Below are 22,941 nucleotides of genomic sequence, written 5' to 3' on the forward strand. Positions count from 1 at the left end.
TAAATCCCAGTTGTTCAGCTACAGATGTGTTCAAGTATTCTTTGGTTTCACTGGAGGGTGCTGACAAATGGGTTAAGTGTGATTTTAGAAACCGGATGTTGGGGGCGCCTGGGTGGCTCAGTGGTTTAGGCCACTGCCTTCGGCTCAGGTCATGATCTCAGGGTCCTGGGATCGAGTCCCGCATCGGGCTCTCTGCTCAGCAGGGAGCCTGCTTCCCTCTCACTCTCTCTGCTTGCCTCTCTGCCTACTTGTGATCTCTCTCTGTCAAATAAATAAATAAAAATCTTAAAAAAAAAAAAAAGAAACCGGATGTTGGCCCATGTTTCTTTATGTACCACCTTCTCTTCATTTTGGTCTCTTACTTTCTCTCTCTCCCTTTCTCTTCCACCTTTTCTCCCTGTCTTTTTCCCTCTTTCTTTCATTCTGTCTTACTCATACACACTTAAAATAGCAAATAACACCAGTGTAAAAAATTCCATAAAATAAGACTCCTTTAAAATGTCTACAACTCTGCCCACTCTACCACAAAACTATTTTTAGCATTTTTTTTTAATTTATTTATTTGACAGACAGAGATCACAAGTAGGCAGAGAGGCAGGCAGAGAGAGAGGGGGAAGCAGGCTCCCTGCTGAGCAGAGAGCCTGATGCGGGGCTCCATCCCAGGAGCCCTGGACCATGACCCGAGCTGAAGGCAGAGGCTTCAACCCACTGAGCCACCCAGGCACCCCTACCAAAAAACTATTTAAATGTAACTGTCTGATTCAGAAAAGATAAATGCTATTAACTGTAGGCAACTTAAAAACATTGATAAGTATTATCCACAAAAAAAATGAATGTCTACAGTTTGATTGTTGCCAACTGTAACTCATTATGGATTACCTGGCTCCAAAAATCAGTCACAGAAAGAATTGTAAACAGGTACACGAGGTCATTCCAAAAGTAGCTTCTACAGTGTGAAATAAGCCTGACATTCTTGGTTTAAAAATCATAACTAAAAAGATGAAAGAGAAACCACACAACAATACATATGTCCTGAGGGGAAAAAATGAGCCATCAAGAAGAAGAGTTAATACTTTCTGCCTAGATTTGTCTTCTATTTTTAGTGCAAAATATTAGTGCTGAGTGTGGCGATATCCCCAGGGTTTTTTTGTCATTTGTAAGACAATTTATAGAGCTGGCTCATGCTAGTTCTCTTTCTTTCTCCTTCTCTTTCTCTATCTCTCCATCTGTCTCTTTCTCTCCCTCCTCTTTCCTGACTCCCCTTTATTGTACTCCCTCATCCTGCCTGTTACTTCTCTTGTGCAATATTTTTGGGTGTACACAGCACAAGTTGAGAGTAAAAGACATTAAAGTGTCTATCTAAGAATTTGGGTACTTTAAAAAAAAGCAGGAGAAATGATTACTATTAAGTCACTTCACAATATAACACAAAATAAGTGATTACATTTGTCACCCAAAATTACTTCATTAAAAAAGAAAGTTGTTTTTAATGGCTTCCCCACCCCCCCAAAAAAAGGTGTTAATTGGATAATAAGTAAAACTTACCACTTCGAACAAGAATGTAATTTTTCAAGTTGTTTTGAAAATAAAAAATAGTACTTGGTGATAAATCATTTAATACATATGAAGAACGATGTCTTATATAAAATCGTTCTTGTTTCATTTAAATAACAAACAATCATGTTAGTGTACATTTTTACCTAATGGCGTATTCAAAGTTTTTTTTTTTCACAGTTGACAAAATAACTTTGCATAAAGGCATAAGGTAAAGTATGCCATAATAGAAAATAATCACTTTTGTGTATGCAATTTCTTTAAAGACCCATGTTTGTCTGGAAATTCTTGGTGGAAGAATGTGTTATTTCTTCCAGTGATTTCTATTTGTCACTGAGCTGTGGGACACCGTTGGCAATTTAGAGAAGACGAATGCCCTACAGGTTAGAGACCAACAGCAGGAGTTTCTCCCATAAAGACAAATGTCCTAAAGATTTATCTGTTTACCTACATAGTTTTTTTTCTCTTTAAGATACCCAGGGATTTTTGTGCCCCATTTGGCACTGATTTGTAAGGTACTGTTGTCAAGACAGAAAAAAGAAAAAAAAATGTTAAATTTCTTTCATTGAAAATACCTAATTTTGTAGACATTTAGGGAGTAGCAGAAACTATTAAAAATAGTTTGTGAATTCCAAAACAATACCATCAAAAACTAATTACCTTTGATAATGGATATACATTAATGACCATTCTGAATTTGCTGTATGAGAAAACATCATGTTTGATACAATTTCAACCGTCATTCAAAATTAAAAAAAATATATATATTCTTTATATTTACAAAACCTCTGAGCCATTTTGGAAAATATACAATATAAAAGTAACATACTTTGAACATTAACTTTGTAAATTGGCATGACCTACACTATATCTATTAAAGAAAAACATGTTACACATAACTGGCAGTAAATCATAAATACTTCACACAATTACTTCCAAAAGATCTACGCAATTATCAGAAAGTTCAAATAGCTTCTGTAAAGTGCAACTGATGTCATATTGTAATGTTAACACTATATTAATACCGGCATTTATATTAGTTGAATGTAATACTGAGATATCACTATGTGCCTGAAATGGTGGTTAGTGGTCCATTCATCCCTCACAGGAGGATGACAAGGGTATCTTTTTTCACCCTAATTCCACAGATGAGGAAATTAGACATAGAAAATTTGTGTTTACATATAGATATATACACACATATATGAATATATATGTGTATATGTATGTATATGTATATAAACATATATATATAAATGTAAAAATGTATCTAAATTTGTATACAAATGCTCAGTTATTAAAAAATAAAGTTATAAGAACCTACCACTCAGGAAACATAGGTGGCTCGCTCAGTTAAGCATCCATCTGCCTTTGGCTCAGGCCATATCCCAGGGTCTGGGGGATGAGTCTCACACCTGGCTCCTTTCTCCACAGGGAGCCTGCTTCTCCCTTGCCTGCCGCTCCCCCTGCTGGTACTCTCTCTATCTGAAACATAAATAAACACATCTTTAAAAAAAACATAAATATTGGTGAGGGTATGTGCTATGGTGAGTGCTGTGAAGTGTGTAAACCTGGCGATTCACAGACCTGTACCCCTGGGGATAAAAATACATTATATGTTTATAAAAAGAATAAAAAATAAATAAAAAAATTTAAAAAACCCATAAATATCAAAATAAAAACCTACCACTCTATATCGTCCTTTTTCTGAAAAAAAAAAAAAAATGGAAGAGATAAAAAAAAAATTTTTTTCTATTTTATTTATTCAACAGAGAGAAATCACAACTAGCAGAGAGGCAGGCAGAGAGAGAGGAGGAAGTAAGCTCTCCACGGAGCAGAGAGCCCGACGTGGGGCTCGATCCCAGGACTCTGGGATCATGACCCGAGCCGAAAGCAGAGGCTTTAACCCACTGAGCCACCCAGGTGCCCCAGAGATAAAAACTTTTATATGAATTTAGAGCAGTCTTTCCCAGTTTCACATGCATGTCTAATTTTGAGCTAATTAAGTAGTAGCTGCGTCCTAAAAAGTGATCTCTTTGATCGTTCTCAGTTGGAAAAGTCCGCGTACAGAAACTGTTTTTTCTTCTCTGGTCTCTTTCGTTGCATCCTCTGAGGATTTTATTATGAACGCGGTGATCTCTCCCCGGTAGAGTGGCACCCTCCCCCAGTGGAAAGTTGTTTACATGTCCACCTTCCTAGCTCTGATGGCACATGTGAGGCATTTTATGCTCCACGGAAGAGCAGCCTGCCGTGCACTGAGGGGGCATTATTGCTATTATACCCAGGATAGTGGTTTAAGGATCTTTAAACAACAACTACAAGGCCCATTTAAAACTCACTTTAGCTTCGAACACACTTGTAATTTAACTTGAGAATACCCAGATCACCAGTGCAGTCTTTGTGGGATGTAGTTCTGATTCAGTCTACACAGGTTATTATTGACACCTAAAAATAGTTCAAAGAGATGTGAAATTGGCTCTGTAGAAGGTTAAATGAATCAAAGAGATGATCATCAAATCAAGAGTCAAACACTGTGATTCAGTAAGGTCTTTAAACTTTAGGAAAAAATATAGATCAATGTCTTTGCCTTGTGTACTGCAGCTACAACAATTTTAAACAGTATGAAAATATTTTCTTTCAGTCTTAAATTAGGGCTGTACATTGGAACCCATCAATGAGTCAGGAAGTTCATGACCTTTCCCAAATAGTAAAATATAATGGATTTGCATCTGTGTTTTTATTTTTTCTTTGTATGTTTTATCTTCTGCTGGAGAGGATCTAAAGCTTTAATCAGATTCTCAAAGGTAATCATGAACTCTGAAATGTGTGTATTCATGGATATAAGTGGAAGAATTTCTCATGGCATTCACTACTGTTTACTAGAACAGCAATTGAGAATTATCATCCTTAGAAGTGTCTAATCCAAAAATATTTTTTCACTTCTCTAAATTACTAAAATTTTGCCACATTTCTCTAACCCCAATTTACATACATTAAATCACAATTGGAAAGCAGAGCATATATGAATATTTAACTTTTTTTTCAATGTATTCTTTTACAGCTCAACTTGTAACCTACTTGACTATATGCTTTTAAATTTTTTTGGCTTCTTGTGACTCTATATATATCTTTGCTTAGAACACTCTATACAGCAGATGTGTGTTATCTGCTATATGTCAGGTGTCAGGGACACAGTTATAGAATAGACACGTGGTCCTTGTTCACACTGAGCAGATATCCTAGAAGGGAAAACAAATATGCAAAAATATTTGCAAAAATATTATTAAGTGAGGTTGTAACAGGTGGTGTAAGACAGAAATACAGCATATTATGTAAAGCATAATAGATCTCAACCAGGCAAAAAGCAAAGTGATCTCAGAATATGAGAAAAAGTATAGATGAGAAAGAGCTTCACTCATTGGACACTACACCCAAGGTACGGTAACTCCAAACATTGCTCAAGTTCCCAGTTTACAATGCGAAATATATTTACATTCACACATGATTTCAAATTATCATTCAATATCACTTTTTAATTTTGGGTAATTGTTTTCATGATGTCTTCTCTCAACTGTGGGTTTTTTTTTCTTTTTGGCATTTGATTTCTATAACAATGGAACTTACGATGAGTACACTTTGATGACCTTCTACCTTTTCCAGTATTAGTCCGCAAATACTTATTCTTTTTATTTTTGCTTTTTTTTTTAAAGATTTTATTTATTTATTTATTTATTTGACAGACAGAGATCACAAGTAGGCAGAGAGGCAGGCAGAGAGAGAGAGAGGAGGAAGCAGGTTCCCTGCCAAGCAGAGAGCCCAATACGGGGCTTGATCCCAGGACCCTGGGATCATGACCTGAACGAAAGGCAGAGGCTTTAACCCACTGAGCCACCTAGGCGCCCCATATTTTTGCTTTTTAATATAACTTACATTGTATGCCATTGCTGAGACTCTAGTCAAAGCATATCTTTAATGCTTCTTATATGATTGAAATCTCAAACACTTTGACCTATTGTACCGGAATGCAAAATGAAGCAATGCATGATATCTAGAAATGTAAAGTCTGTCATTTGATATTTTCAAATATTTATATTTATTTTCTGTTACTGTTCAGTGCTTAGAAGTTAGTAGACATTGTACTGTCTTTATGAATGAACTCTGTTGCAACAAAAGGACACAAAATGTTATTATTTATCCCCAAATGAACTTCACTCTATTGCACTTAAAAAGGAATGTGTTGGCACCGGCAACTTCTCTAAAAGCCTGGAGTATACCATGTAATATATAACTTGCTTATTGCATATCTGTTACGATTTAGAATTAATGAGTGATGCTGACACTGAGGCAGAAATATTGAAATACTGAAAACTAAATTAAGTTCATTTAATAATTTATGTTCAGCATATAAAAAGAACAATGTCATGTAAAAGGCTTCTAAGTAGACCAAAACCATAATTAAGCAAAGTACATTATTTCAAAAGAAATTTTAAAATTATTAACAAATTATCCTCCTAAATAGGAAAAATTATATATGTGTTTTTTATAGGATATTGGCATTTGTAAGACTGGTTACAACTTGTGATTAGATGCATGCATTTTCCATTCAAATGTTGACTATCACCACCCTATTTTAAAAATAGACATGGTTTTAATTTTAATCTGATGAGAGGTATGAGTTGAAGTGAAAAAAAATCACCTTGTATTGATACTTTATCAAATATATATTGTACTTTTTTTTCACATTTCAAGTTTTTATTTTATGTTTGTTTTTGTTTCCTTTGAAGTAGGCTCTACACTTAATGTGGGGCTTGAACTCAAAACCCTTAGATCAAGAGTTACTTGCTCTTCTGACTGAGCCAGCCAGGTGCCCCTTAAGTTTTTATTTTAATTCCAGTAGTTAACATATAGTGTTATATTAGTTTCAGGTGTGCCACATGGTGACTGAGTAATTCCATACATCACTCCATGCTCATAACGAGTATGCTCCTTAATCCCCATCATCTAATTACCCCATCCCTTACCACCCTCCCCTCTGGTAACCATCAATTTGTTCTTTATGACCAAGAGACTGTTTGTTGATTTGTAGCTTTCTCTTTCATTTTTTCTCTTGGCTCATTTGTTTTGTTTCTTAAATTTCACGTACAAGTGAAATCATATGGTATTTGTCTTTCTCTTGATGGACTTATTTTGCTTAGCATTATACCCTCTGATTTATCCCTGTCTTTGCAAATGGGAAGATATCATACTTTGTTATGGCTGAATAGCATTCCATTGTGTGTGTGTGTGTGTGTGTGTGTGTGTGTGTGTACACACTCCTCCTCATTATCCATTTATCTGTCAATGGACATGGGTTGTTTCCACAATTTGGCGATTGTAGGTAATACTGCTATAAACATCAGGCTGTTGTGTCCTTTTGAGTTAGGGTTTTTGTATTTGAATAAATACCCAGTAGTCTGATTCATAGGTCATAGGGAAGTTCCATTTATAACATTTTGAGGAACCTCCATACTGTTTGCCACAATAGCTGCACCAGATTGCATTCCCACCAACAGGGCAAGAAGGTTCCTTTTCTTCTACATCCTAGTTAACACCTCTTATTTCTTGGGTTGTTTATTTTACACACTCTGACAGGTGTAAGGTGATACCTCATTGTAGTTTTCATTTGTGTTTCCCTGATGGTAAGTGATATTGAACATTTTTACATGTGTCTGTTGGCCATCAGGATGTTTTCTTCAGAGAAATGTCTGTTCATGTCTTCTGCCCATTTTTTAATTGGGTATTCATTTTTTGGGTTTTGAGGTTTTTAAGTTTTTATATATTTTGGATACTAACACTTGTTCAGAAAAGTTATTTGCAAATATCCTCTCATTCCGTGGGTTGTCTTTCAGTTTTGTTGATTCTTTCCTTCTCTGTGCAGAAGCTTTTTATTTTTATTTATTTTTAATTTTTTTAGAAGCTTTTTATTTTGATGTAAACCCAGTAATTTATCTTAATTTTGTTTCCCTGGCCCCAGGAGACATATCTAGAAAGAAGTTACTATGGTCGATGTCAAAGAAGACACTGCCTTTGTTCTCTTTTAGGATTTTTATGGTTTCCAGTATCACATTTAGGTCTTTAATCCATTTTGAATTTCTTTTTTGTATGGTGTAAGAAAGTGGTCTAATTTCATTCTGTTGCATGTTGCTGTGCAGTTTTCCCAACACCATTTGTTGAAGAGACTGTCTTTTTCCCATTGGATAGTCTTTCTTGCTTTCTTGAAGATTAATTTGTTGTGCAGTAGTGGGTTCATTTGTGGGTTTTCTATTCTGTTCCATTCATCTATGTGTCTATATTTGTGCCAGTACCATACTGTTTTGATTACTATTTTGGGGTGTTTTGTGATTCCATACATATATGAGGATGGTTTGTTCTAGCTTTGTGAAAACTGCTTATAATATCTCAATAAGGATTACATCAAATGTGCAGATTGCTTTAGGTAGTATAGACATTTTAACAGTATTTGTACTTCCACGCCATGAACATGGAATGTTTTTCCATTTCTTTGCATAATCTTCAATTTCTTTCTTCAGTATTTCGTAGTTTCCAGAGTATAGCTCTTTCACTTCTTTGGTTAGGTTTATTCCCAGGTATCTTATCATTTTTGGTGCAATTGTAAGTGGGATTGTTTCGTTAATTTCTCTTTTTGCTACTTCATTACTGCTGTATAAATGGCAGTTTTCTGCACAAACATTTTGTATCATGTGACATTACTCGGTTCTTTCATCAGTTCTCACAATTTTTTTTTTGGTGGTTTCTCTGGTTTTCTATATATGATGTCATGTCATCTGCAAGTAATCAAAGTTTTACTTCTTCCTTACTGATTTAGATGGCCTTTATTTCTTTTTTTTTCTTGAATGATTGTTGTGGCTAGGACTCCCAGTACTATGTTGAATAAAAGTGTTGAGAGTGGACTCCTTGTCTTGTTCCTCACGTTAGGGGAAAAGCGCTCAGTCTTTCCACATTAATGGTGATGCAAATTATGGGGGTTTTCCATATACAACCTTTATAATCCTACCATGTTGAGGGTTTTTATCGTGAATAGATGTCAAACTTTGTCAAATGCCTTTTCTGCATCTACTGAAATGATCATATGGTTCTTATCCTTTTTCATATTGATGTGATGTATCATGTTGACCAATTTGAGAATATTAAACCACCCTTGCTACCCAGAAATCAATTCCACTTGATTGTGGTGAATGACCTTTTTTATTGTATTGTTGGATTTGGTTTGCTAGAATTTTATTGAGAATTTTACATCTATGTTCATCTGGAATAATGGTTTGTAGTTCTTTTTATTAGTAATATCTTTATATGGCTTTGGTATCAGGGTAATGCTGGCCTCATAGAATGAATTTTGAAGTTTTCCTTTTTTTCCAATTTTTTTGGACTAGTTTGAGAACAAGTATTAACTCTTCTTTAAATTTTTGGTAGAATTTACCCGTGAAACCATCTCGTCCTGGACTTTGTTTCTTGGCATATTTTTGTTTACTGATCCAATATCTTTGCTAGTTATTGGTCTGTTCAAGTTTTCTATTTCTTCCTAGTACAGTTTTGGTAATTTTTATGTTTTTAGGAATTTTCCCATTTTTTCTGGTTTGTCCAATTTCTCATGATGGGCACTAGGTGTTGTATGCAAGTGTGAACCACTGTATTGTACACCAAAGACTAATATCACACTATACGTTATCTAACTAGATTTTAAAGAAATATTTTTTGAAAAAAGCATATTGTGAAATAATTGAGTCCTTTCCATTTTGTACCGAGGATTACATACATTCTGTGGCCTTTATCCAGAAAAGATGAGGCAGCATCTGTGATTTTGTGTATACTTCCCTCAGTATTATTTTAAAACTTATTGGGAGATAACAGTGCAGGCTGAACAACAGGATCAAAGCATTTTTTTGTCTCTTTTCTTTACTATAATATCTCATAGGCACTCAGACTATCAGGATCCTTTTCTGCAAAGTGGGGATCATAATTGTGCTTATTTCAGTAGACATCAGAGTTAAATGAAGAAGTCTACATAAAACAAAGGAAGTATAACAAACCAACTATTTTTTTCATTTATTTTTTTGGCCAAACTTGCTTTCTTTTAACATTTGGCACCTTCCTACCTGGAGATTCATTTAACTTCATTTATATAAAGTCAGCTAAACCTTGTTTTAAGCTATTGTATGTATTAAAGATAGATCATTTTTATCAAATATATTATACAAAACTGTTGAAAACTCCTTGTAAGAAAATAGTCTTGATTTGCCAAATTGAAAATATCTATTAAGCATCCTGCATGAAAACTCACTGAGATTAATGTTAAGAAAACTGTAGTGAAAATGAGATTTTTTTCTTTTTTTAATTAGTCAGTGACCCTCACAGAAGCCCTTGTGTTCTCTTCTCAACCAGGCTGTCTGGAAACATCTGCTAATACCTTGAATTCTCCCTCTTCTATAAATGCCTAGATTCTTTTTTTTCCCCCAGTTCTTTATTTAGATATGTTTTAACAATTTGAAATACTTCAGATTCATTCTTCATTTATGTAGTGTGTTAATTCTGAATGGATTTTTTTTTCTAAGTAGTTACATGTGCGTATATGTGTATATGTATAAATTAATATTATAAATTATCACTTGCAAGTTGTGTAGAATAATAGGTAAATTTTGCTTAGAAAAATACTGTTAAGTTGTTTAAAAAAATACTCTATTTGGAGTAACTCTCTGAGCAATGTTTATTTCATTTTGGATCTTCTTTCACAGAGTATACATTTGACTTTTTTTGGTATGAATTTTTTTACATCATTACTTTTAGTTACTGCTTAATATTTAAGTAGATGGAGCTATGAAAAATGGAACAAGATTCAACTTTTTGAATTTTGGTTATTGCATGAGTAGTTATTGTTCATATAATTGGAATGCATTTAACTTATTTATGATTTGCATATTCTATAAGTATGTTTTACTAAAATGGAATAGTGTTTCTTGGGTCAATAAACAGTATTTATCAGTCATTAGTTCCTACCAGTTATGAGCAGTATGTTCAGAATTTTTATAAATATTACCATGTTGAATACTCATACCCTCTTCCAATAAGTATTATTAATGATAATTTTAGATGAGAAAAAAGGTTAAAAGTTATTAAGAGTTTCATACAAGGTTATTGGCTAATGCTAGTTTCCATAGGTGTTCTAAAGTTAGTGATAATTTGTCTGTGTACATAACGCCTGTGAAATAACTAAAAGGCCTTATTTTGTAGTGATAGGGGCTACCTGTCAAGACAGGACAGCTTAAAATACATATAATTTTGAAATTTACCTGCAAAACCCTAAAATAATAAGAGTCCCATGACTCTATAACAATAAGTGAAATAAACAAAACTCAGAATTAAATTTTTAGATCCTGCATTTCCTAGAATGTTTGATTCTTCCTCAACCCTCAACAGAACTATTCCTTATAAACAAAGAATATGTCATAAATCACCTCATCTTTGAGTATAGTCATAAAGAATAAAACAGCCAAAAATTCTGTGCTATAGTGCAATTCATATCTGCCACATATTAAAAAATTTATATAGAGTTATGAATTCTCTATAAACATCAGAAGATATGTGCACAATTGGTTTCCAAAGCATTGAGGTTTATAATATAAAATATCAGTTCTCTATCATTTTTAAGTAGTGGTAACATTTCTTAATCTAATTGAAATCCCAATTCTCTATTTGGGAAACAATTGATAATCTCCATTTTCTTCTCAGACTGAGTACTAGATAGTATCTTATGGTCTATTTATTTAGCTAATGGGAGAGTGGAATAAACTGTGCAACCGGGTCACTTAACTCCTGTTTCCTGTTGGGGAAATGATAAATTTTGAGGTTTGAATCATTGTTTAGGATCCTATTTCATTATTTTGAAATATACCATTAAATTGCACTGAGTGTTTTGAAAGTTTTCCAGAACACAATTAGTGATATTACAAACACTACTGATAATACACCGTGATCTAAAAAAAAAATAAATAAATAAAGGAAAGATAGAAAAGGAAAAGGTGACTTTAAGTCATGGAATAGTAAATAACATGGGCTTACCAGAAAAGCCATCCATCCATCCACTTTCTCATTTGTAAAGTAATTGATGTCACTATATTATATTACTATAATAAGATGCCATATAAGACTTCCTTTTTTTTTTTATAACTTTAAGATTTATTTATTTATTTTTTCAGCGTAACAGTATTCAAGTTGAGGGAAATTGGAAGGGGAGGTGAACCATAAGAGACCATATAAGACTTCTTAAAGAATGTGGGTCCAGGAGTTTAACCGCGCAATGCAAGAATGTGCTACACTTGAGATCAGGAATCCCAGTATCGCCGGCAGGCAGATATTGAACATCAACTAACTGTCAGAGACTCTGAACTGTGATTATACTCTAAGCATCAGACAGAATCAGTATTTGGAGCTCACTGCCCAGTGATAGTTTTGGAAAAAAGGGAAGAAAATAAATGGAATAAAATATAGTAGAATTGAATAAGAAGAAATTTGCCAAGGATGATAATACATATATTTATATTCACAGTCTACTAATGTTAACTTCAATTTCTTTGAAGCCACTTTAAAAAAAAAGAAGAAATATACACTTTCCATAAGCAGATTGAGGAAAATGTACCATCACCTTTTGTTAAAAGGTTTTTACTTTATTTAAGTTTAATATGTAAAAAGAAATGTATACAAATGTTTGATTTTTATCAAATGTACATATATGTGTAAGCAGCTCAAATGAAAACCCCCGACGTCTCCATCAGATGCACCGTGGTCTCTCATCCCCCAGTGGAACCACTCTTCTCACTTTTACAGTACCCTGTAATCTTAGAACCATATTGCAAATACCCTATGCCCACTTTCTTTCGCTCAGCATTGTGTCTGTGAGATTTATCCATTTCATGGCATGGTATTTACTTTATTTTTATGGTTATTTAGCATTCCACTGAGCATCTGACTTTGTCCAAAACACAAATGACCCAATTCTCAGATCATTATGTGGATCAATCATGTGGGCAAGAGAGGCAGTGGAGTGTAACAGGGAAGAACACAGGTTCTCAAGACTAAATTTGATCTGCCACTTTCTGTCTGTGTGGTCTTGGGCAAGTTAACCTTCGGTTGTTTAAAATGTTTTTTCTTCTTCATTTATTTTTATCTATTTACTTATTTTTATTCTGTGCAATTTAGAATGGGGATGGGTTAGGGATAACTAATTGCAAAAAAAAAATAAAAAGTTTTGTTCTGTTTTCCTATACAAATTCAAAACAGTCTACCAAATATAAGCAGCGATACCAGAGCAAGATAAGTCCCATTCATAGCTGTATATGGAAATTAAGTGATGCCTTCTTTTAACTAGAACTTTAACACCAGCTTAATCGGAACTTTAAGTGAAAAGCATGCAATTAAGAATTGAAATTGATACCTTCTTTTTAAAAAATCTTCAATTTGATATTCTCTCAAATTAAAATAATACAGTTCTCTAAAAAAGATATATAAAGAAGTTAAAACATTTATAAATATGTCCTTCTGTTATCTTAGTTTTTCTTTTTTAGTATCAATACACAGTGATTGAAAATTTATCATCAGCTTTTTATCATTAAAAAGGATATAAATACTATGCCTACTCATAACATCCTCTGTTTTCACCACAGATTATCTCATCAAATCTTTTTTGTTTATCTTTATGAACCCATAATGTATTCATATATCTGAACACACATATTTGTTAGTAAATACACTTCTGTCCTTTGCATTTTTTTTTCTTTTTAGTGAATTATCTGTCTTGGAGAGTCATATCTGTGTTTTTAATTATGATTTTAAAATATTTACTATATTTTAATTACAAAACAAAATACACATTCATAGCAGGAAATTCGTAGATAACACTGAAAAAAGAGAGCAAGCAACAGTAGGTGTCATAGTTTCAATTAGGAAAAAGAAAGATTGAAAAAGAGAAGAGGGAGAGAGAGAAAGAACAAGTGAGAGCAGGACAGAAGGAGAAAGCAGAAAATGTTCCAAGCAGAAATCTAAGATGACCCCCCAGATTCCTGGTCTCAAGTGTGCACACACCTCCCAGCTTCTCAATCAAACATTATCTAGGTTGTTCTGTGTTCTGTGAAATGGCTTTTCAGATATAATTAAATTTCTGTTAATTTGTTACACAAAAATAGAAAACCAATACACTTGCTGTCCAGGTGGTCTTTTTCATATTAAGCATTTAAAAAAATCAAAGCCTATTTCAATGTAAAGTTCAAACTTTTCTCAACCCAGATCTCTCTTCCCACACAAGGATAATGCCTAGACTTTGTCTAAATGAAAACAAAGTATACACTTTATAGGTTATGATTTAAATAAAAATACTTTATAGAAAATATTTTACAGGTTGTTTCTTTTTAACCTGTTGCTGTCTCTGGGAGATAACTACATTGCAGAAATAGAAAACAACCTTCCTCTTTTTGATATATGTGTATCGGATATCATTTTATCCATTTTTGTGCTTTAATTAACCAGTCCTCTGTTGCGAACATATTTGCTTTCAAACTTTAACTATTGCAAAAAAATGCAACAATAAACTGTCTTTTCTTGCAAAAATTCAGTTGTGATTGAGGTTAATTATCTTGTTATGTAGAGTTACTGGGAATTTGAAACAATTTGCTACAAAATTTTTCATGTCCTTTGCATATTTTTCCTATTGATAGCTATAAAATGGAGTTTCTCTCCATTTTATCAGCGATTGATATTCTAAGACTAATTTATGTAAGATAGTTAATCAGTAAGTAAGCCCACTTTAGGCTTTTAGAAATGTTGATAAATCAATTACCGCAAAATATCCACAATTTATCTTTCTTCATCATTACATGAGGATGTGTTTCCTCTCATCTACATTATTGCTAGTTAAATGAATTATGAGTTTCTTGTTAGTTTTATTTCCAGATAGTGATTCATTTTTGTTACCTTTCTGAATGACCCTTTTTTATTTTATTTTTTAGGTTACTGACATGCATGTGTAAGAAATTCTTGAATTTCATTAGCTGACTTTCTAATGTGTTGCCATATTGAGCATGAACTTTATTAGTTGTGGTACATTTCAGTTGATTTTCTTACATTTTCTATATATTTAGTGTATCATTCTTAAATGATCACTTTCCAATATTTATAATTTTAAAAACCTATCTTATTCGCATTGAGTATTAAATGCTAATGCTAGCAGTAATAATAGACATTTTTCTTTAAATTTTTTTTCATTAAAATTTTTAGTGAAAATATTTTGTTGTCTTACCATTGTGCAATGCTTTCTGAAAGTTTCTGGTATACATAGTTGAAAAAGTTGAGGAACTTTATTTATTTATATTTAATTCAAAATTTGGGGATATGAGTTGAATTTCTACAAATGTTTTAGAACTGTTCCCATCTTCTTATGATTTTTAATCAAATTATAGAGTATTTTTTCATTTATTTATTATTTATAGATTGAATTTAATAAAAGTCTTTATTGATGTTGAGTGGTATTATATGCATTTAAATGACATTGATCATAATTATTCATTCATAGATAGTTTGATTACATATGTTAAATGCATTTTAAAATTGTAACCAGTATTCATGAATGAGAATTCTCATCAGTTGCTCTTATTTTTATTATTTTGGAATATGTGTTGGAGTAGCTTCATTGAATGATTTCGGTTTCTTTTATGTAGCATGGACTAAACATTTTTTATGGAGCTCACCTTAAGAATATCAGCACATGGTTACCTTTTTTAAACAGTGTATATTCACCACAGTTTGCATTTTTTCCATGTATATATTTCCTCCCCATTTATAAATTAATTTTGAAGACTAATATTCACTTCAGAAAACATTTGATTCACTTGATTTTTCATAAATTTGCCACAAACTTCCAGATACATACTTATGTATATTTTTAAAATAGTCTTTTAGTTCACTCCAAGGTAGACTTAATGTTGCTTAAATGAGAAGAGTTCTGAATTCGGGGACATTATATAGTTATCATGCCACTTTAACAGAACAGTAAACCTAGTATCAAATAGTGACATGGTATACTTTTGATATGGTTCAGTCTCCTTTATTTCTAATGTTGCTTATAGACCTGGAAGAATGGTTACATAGTCAGTGAACTCTCCTGATACATACTGAGGAAATGTGGGGACAGATAATGCAACATAATAAATGTTTTTGTAGTTGTGTCCTCCCTCCCCTCATCTTATTTATAAATCTCAAAGAGATCTCAGGCACTGTGGTTAGGAAGTGTGTTTTTTATACCTTTATTTTAATTATTCAGATACTAAAATATAATTCAATAAAGTAATTTGATGTAACTTTAAAATTTGAGTTAAAATTTTATAGCAAATAATTGAATCCAGTAATTAAATTAACAGATTAGTGTTTAAAAAATATTTTACTTAGCATAATGCCTTCAAGGCCCATTCATGTAAGTCAGACCGAGAAAGACAAATACCATATGATTCTAGTCATAAATAGATCTTTAAAAAAAAGAATAAAAGAATAAACAAACAGAAGGTAGAATCGGACCTATAAACACAGAGAATAAATTACTGGTTGCCAGAGGGCTGAGGGATGGAGGAATGGGCAAAAGAGGTGAAGGGGAGAGGGAAATACAGGCTTCCAGTTATGGGTTGAGTAAGTTTTGGGAATAAAGAGAGCGTAAGGAGTGCAGTCAATTCTACTGTAATAGTGATATAGTGGGACAGATAGTGACTATACTTATAGTGAAAACGGAATAATGTATGAACTTGTCAAGTCACTAAGTTGTATACCTGAAACCAACATAACATTGTGTGTCAACCACACTCAAATAAAAAAAATAAAAATATAATGAAAATATTAATTATTCTATTTGTATATTTATCATTTATCTTCTAATGTTTCTAATAAAGCAGAAGGATGTTAAAGGTCCATGTAGTTAATACACACAGTTCCACTATTGTACCAAGAAAAGGGCAATGAATGAAAAAGGAGATTACAGTGTGAAATTTTTCAGAATTCAGGGATCAAACCCCATATCCTTATTCCCAGAGCTTGATTCTACTCTCTGTCCGGGTATACTATAGACTCAATCAATGCTTTATTTCTGACCTCAAAAAAATGTTAAATAGGTTTGCCAGGTAGACATATTCAGTTTCTGTTGTCACACATGTTTTAAGGCAGATAAAAAAATTTAAATAGGTCACCAATGGAATTAAGAAAAAATCTTTATGACATTTTGACAAAAGTGGCATTTAACTCAGTAGTTTTCTATTATTTTGTCATTGCTTTCTAAGTCCAATGGCCCAGATGTCAGGAAGAACTCTGAGAAATGATATTGCTCTGCTGAGATATATAAGGGTAGAACCACATGCCCATCATTATTTGTATGTATAACAGATGCTTTCTGGTTCCCTTTAACTTAAAATCATTGTCTCTTCCTTTGAAGAAAAGCATCCATCCTTGTCCTTAGGAAAAAGTGTTACACTAAACTTTATTTTTCTCTTCAAGTGAATGCTAGGTGAGTATGATTTCTTCTTTACTTCCTTCTGAGGCATGAAGACACAGGCTTAAAATTTTTTCTATCAATTCCTTGGAGGTTCTGTTTGACAAAGTCAGATGAAGAATTTACCTCCTCCCGCAGGCTTACAGGTTATATGATTTTCAGAGACTTCCACGGCATAGCTTTTAACAAATTGTTGTGTTTTTTTTTTTGTTTTTTGAAAAAAATCAAAAGTAAGCAACATAAAGTGTTAGCAACAAATCTGTCTCTATAGACATCATAATCTGTTGTGACAAGCTGCAGTCTGTTATGTGCTAACAGTTAACTGTTGTTCACCTCTGAATATCACAACAGCTCAGAATATTTGGTGAATTCCTAGAAGTGTTTACATATAGGATTGAATAAAATACAATTTCTAGAACCTTCTACATCCAGACCCAATGCACTCATGCCTGAAGATATTTAGCATGTTTTCCTTAGATCATGTTTAAATGAACCTTTTAAATTTGATCATTAATTTTATAAACATGCTTATTTTTAGTACATTAATTTCTTTAAAAGAAATGCTTCTTGAACAATGTGTATTTTATATAAGTAGCTTCAGTTTAACACTTGAATTATTTGTTTATAAGTTCTTTGAGGATGATATTTTTATGTATAGATCTGTATTGACTCAAAACTGTTACAGAATCCATAACACCTATACATTAAATTAAATCATTCATTTAATCTGTACTTTTGCTTCTTTTTCCTGTTTTCCTTCCTTCTCAGGTTTCCATGGGATATGTTATAGCATTCTGTTTTTATCTCCTCTTGCTATAGAAATTGCACTCAAAAAAAAAAAAACTTGAGTGGTTGCTCTAGGGTTTAAAATATATTTTCTTAAAAATTAACATAAGTCTAGCATGAAATAGTACTTTGTGACTTACTTTATGTCACCTTACAGCAATTATTCCCAGTAGGTGTCTTGTCTCTTGTAATTGTACTATTATTCATGTCAGATATCCACATCCTATCATCCAATAACTGTTACTGTTATTGCTGTAAACCAACAATTATCTTCTAGGTCAATTAAGATAAGGAAAATAAAAATTTTATTTTACCTTTATGTTTTTCTTTTTCACTGCATTTCTTTTCTTTATATAGATCTAAGTTTCTGATGTATGTCATTTTCTCCTACATGAAATGCTACTTTTAACATTGCTGTAGACCAGGCCTGTTGATAATGAGTTTTTTCAGTTTTTGTTTTTTTGAGAAAAAAAAAATCTGATTTCTTATTCACGTTTGAAGGTTAATTTTGCTGGATATGTAATTCTCGATTGGCAGGATTTTTTTTCTTTCAACATTTAAAGACTTTATTCCACTCCCTTTTTGCTTGCATGGTTTCTGATGACAGGTCTATTGTAATTCTTATTCTTGGTCCTCTCCAGTTTGTCCCTTCCCTCTGTCTTCAAGATTTTTCTGACTTTCTTTCATTTCTGCAGTTTGATTATAATATGCCTAGATATGTGTGGTATTTATACTTTGTAGTCATCTTTCTTTGTGTTCACTGAACTTCCTGGTTGTGTATCTAATGCCTGATACTAATTTTGTAAAGTTCTGTCGTTATTGCTTCAAATATTCTTCTGCCTTATTTTCACTTTCGTCTCCTTTAGGAATTACAATTATGACTATAAATCTTTGATTTTGTTCTTCAGCACTTGGATGTCCTAATTTGTTTTGATTTCTTTTTCATTCTTTTTTTTTTCCTTTAGTTTAATTTTGGTAAGTTTACATGGACCTGAATTCAAGCTCACTAGTCCTTTCCTCAGTTGTTTTAAAATCTGTTACTGAGCTCATTAAGGGCATTCTTTCTGTTTCAGTGGTTTTTAATTTTTTTTTTTAATTTCAGGATTTCCTTTTGACTTTTTTCTTGTAGTTCCCAATTCTCTGCTGAAGTCATCCATTCAGTATTGCACAGTATCTGCTTTTTAATCAGATCACTTAATGTATTAAACATAATTATTTTCAGTGTCTGGCCAGAAAAATCCAACATCTGTGTCATTTCCAAGTCTGATTTTGATGATTGCTTTTTCTCTTCAGACAAGATATATGCAGATTTTTAAATTTTAAAAATTAATTTGCTTTTTGGAATGAATATCTTTTTTTTTATTATTCATTTGACAGAGAGAGATCACAAGTAGGCAGAGAGGCAGGCAGAGAGAGAGAGAAGCAGGCTCCCCGCCGAGCAGAAAGCCCAATGCGGGACTCGATCCCAGGACCCTGAGACCATGACCCAAGCCGAAGGCAGCGGCCCAACCCACTGAGCCACCCAGGTAAGTTTTTGTTAAAGCCATCATACTGTGTCAGGTAAATAGGGCTGAGGTAAATAAGTCCCTAGTGCAAGGATTTACATTAATCTGGCTAGGTGTGTGATATATTTAATATTTGTTGTAGCTGTAAGTAACAGAGGATTTAAATTCCTCTAGTATTTTTGTTTTCATTTTCAATCTTGGCCTGAGTTTTCTCTTTGTATTTCTCCTCAGAAGTCTTTGTCTTATGGTATTTCTCTAGTTAACTATAATTGCACTGACTTCTGTTAGAAGGTTTGGGGGAAGGAAATGTTCTATAATCCTTGGATTAAATTCTTTTAGCTCTTTTTGCTGAACTGTTGTTTGGGGGTCAACTTTGTGTTTCTTATCACTTTTCTAGGATACAGATTTTTATTCTGTTGTTCCTACTTGTACCCTGGACACAGAATACCCAATTATGTCCTTAAAGCCTCTTCTCTTTTGATTATGTGAGTTTTTTGTTGTGGGTGGTGGGTTTGTTCTTTTTCATTTTTTGTTGTGTTTTTGTTTGTTTGTTTTGTTTTTTGTTTTTTGTTTTTTCCTCTTTAGATGAAATAGAAAAGCTGAGGAATGTTGACGTCAGAAGGAATTTATTCTGCCATTGGGGTAAGTTTTCAGTATTGCTCTCTAACAGAGTCATTCCTCCTAGAGAGTAGGTATTTGTTTATAAGAAGGATCTTGAGGATTTCATAATGATCACTTTCCCCCCTCTTTATTGGGACCTTTCTAAGGTCCTCACCATGAGAACCTGGTGGGGTTCCCAGAGGAAAGCCTCACAAAGTGATGGCCCCACCCCATCATTGCTGTTAATTATGAGTTGGCTTTTTTGATGTTTATTTTTTTATCCTAGTTTGGATTACAATTAATTTTGTACCCCCAGTTGTCAATGTCTCATTTTATTTATCATGAGGAATACATTTTACTCTTTAATTAGTTGAATGGACTACAGTCCGTAACAATAATATATAACTGGCCCTAAGTTTATGTATGCTTGGTGTATAACACTTAGTGCATCAGAAAAAATAAAATGAAGCACCTGAAATCAGAGAATTTGGTTAGAAGGTCATCTTACTCCAAGTCCCAGCATATTTTTGTGTACTCATTACTTAAAGTTTGTGATCTTATATTTTTATTTATATTACTGAGTTGCTGGGCTTTAACCATATAAAAAACATAAAATACTGTGCAGGAAATGAAATGAAAACATCCAAATTCAAAAAGAGCTGTAAAACTTTTAGCATGCTAGTTATTGTATTTTACATAATTATATATTTCTAGTTTATTTTCCCCCAGATCACTCTTCTGGAGTTTTATAGTAATGTGAAACAAAATATTTACACAAGTAGTTCATATCATTTATCTCACAATTTGCTTCTGCTGCTTAGATGAGAAAGAAAATTAAAAAATAAAGATCTTGACTCTAGTATATAAAAAAGAGAAGAAACAAATTATCAATATTAAAAATGAAATAGAAAACATCACTACTGATCTGCAAAACACTAGAAGAAAAAAAAAATGAATACTCAAACAACCTTATGCCAGAATTTTTAAAGACATAGATGAAATGTCTCAATTCATAGTAAGAAAGAGACTACCAATACTGACCCAAGAAGTAGATAACCTGAATAATCCTGAATTGGAAGTTAAAAATATTACCAAAATGGTAATTTACTAATACAAAGCTTATCAAAATAGAAGCTTCCAGACCCAGATAATTTCACATGTAAATTCTTATGGAATATTTAAGAAAGAAAGGTTACTCTTTATATCAATGCCTTCCAAAAATAGAGGTGGGAAAGTACATTCTAAGCCTTTTATGAGGCCAACATTACATTTATACCAAAATGAAACCAAAAAAATTACAAAAAAAGTAATATACACAGAAATATACTTCTTGAACCTGGACACAAAATGCCTCAAAAATTAGCAAAGTGAGGGGCACCTGGGTGGCTCAGTTGATTTTAAAGCCTCTGCCTTTGGCTCGGGTCATGTTCCCAGGGTCCTGGGATCGAGCCCCGCATTGGGCTTTCTGCTCAGCGGGGAGCCTGCTTCCTCCTCTCTCTCCCTGCCTGCCTCTCTGCCTGCTTGTGATCTCTGTCTGTCAAATAAATAAATAAAAATTTTTAAAAAATTAACAAAATGAATGAAAAAACATGAGAAAAAATAATGTATAATGAGTAATTGAGTTTATCATAGGAATTCAACAATATTCAACACTTGAAAACTGATCAATGATTTATAACATAATAAAGACATATAATGGGGCGCCTAGGTGTCTCAGTTGGTTACACCTCTGCCTTCAGCTAAGGTCATGATCTCAGGGTCCTGGGATTGAGCACCTCTTGGGACTCCCTGCTGATCAAGGAGTCTGCTTCTCTCTCTCCCTCTGTCCCTCTTCCCTGCTTGTGCTTCCCTCTGTCTCTCTAATAAATAAATAAAATCTTTAGAAAAAAAGAAGATGTAAAAGAAAAATCACATAATCTTTTTAAAATCTGAAACTGTTTTTTTTTTTTTTTTAAACTGAGACAAAAAGATGCAGTCAGTATTTCCTGTTGGTGACATGTAATTAAATTGAATGTAGCATATGGAAGAACATGGATATGCTTGTTTTGTTTTGTTTTCCATACTAACAGAGGTATGTTTTCTCTGAAGCACACTCCAACTTCCCTGTGTCTGGCTTAGTTTTAATGTTAAAAGAAATATTCAGAGTATAATATATAAATTATTCAAATTAGTAGATTTATAGTTGCCTTATTCAGTAGTTAAATTTTCTTTGTGCTTTTTGTTTGAATTAGAGAAATAGGATCAGTGATTTTACTTTAGAAAGTATAGGTTAGAGAAGAAGTAGAATTTAGTGGCATATATGCCATTATCTTTATATATTTAAAGGCATATATTTAGCAAAAGAGAGTTAAACATGTTCCAGTGGTCCAAAAGTTATGTTAGGGAAAAAAGAAGACAATACTATGAAATGTTTCAGTTGAAATGAGTAAAATGATTCCAAACTGTATAACTGTGGAGAGAACAGTGTTGGGAAGGACCAAGTAACAGATAATTGAAATACAAGTTCAGACCTTCAAACGAACATCAAAAAGTGGTCAATCTAAGTGACATGTCTTTTAGGTTTCATTCAACAGAGATTCAGAAAGTGCTGATATTTAACTTTGCATTATGTGATAACATGTATAACTTTGCACTATGAATTAACTTTCATTATGTATCTAACATGCAATCATTTTAATAGATGCAGAAAACACATTTAACAAAATTCAACATCCATTCATAAAATTAAATTAACAAAGTAAAAATAGAAATAAGCTTTCATAAACGAATTTAATGCAGAACACTTTTATAAAACTAGTAAAACCTAATTCTTACTAGTTCAAGAGCACTGCCTTTCCTGAGATTAGAAATAAGTCAATGATATCCTCAAACCAATTCTATTCAGCATTGTCTTTGAGGACCTACTCGCTGCAATATTGCAAGAAA

This window comes from Meles meles, chromosome 2, assembly GCF_922984935.1.
Source record: "Meles meles chromosome 2, mMelMel3.1 paternal haplotype, whole genome shotgun sequence".
Taxonomy (NCBI): Eukaryota; Metazoa; Chordata; class Mammalia; order Carnivora; family Mustelidae; genus Meles; species Meles meles.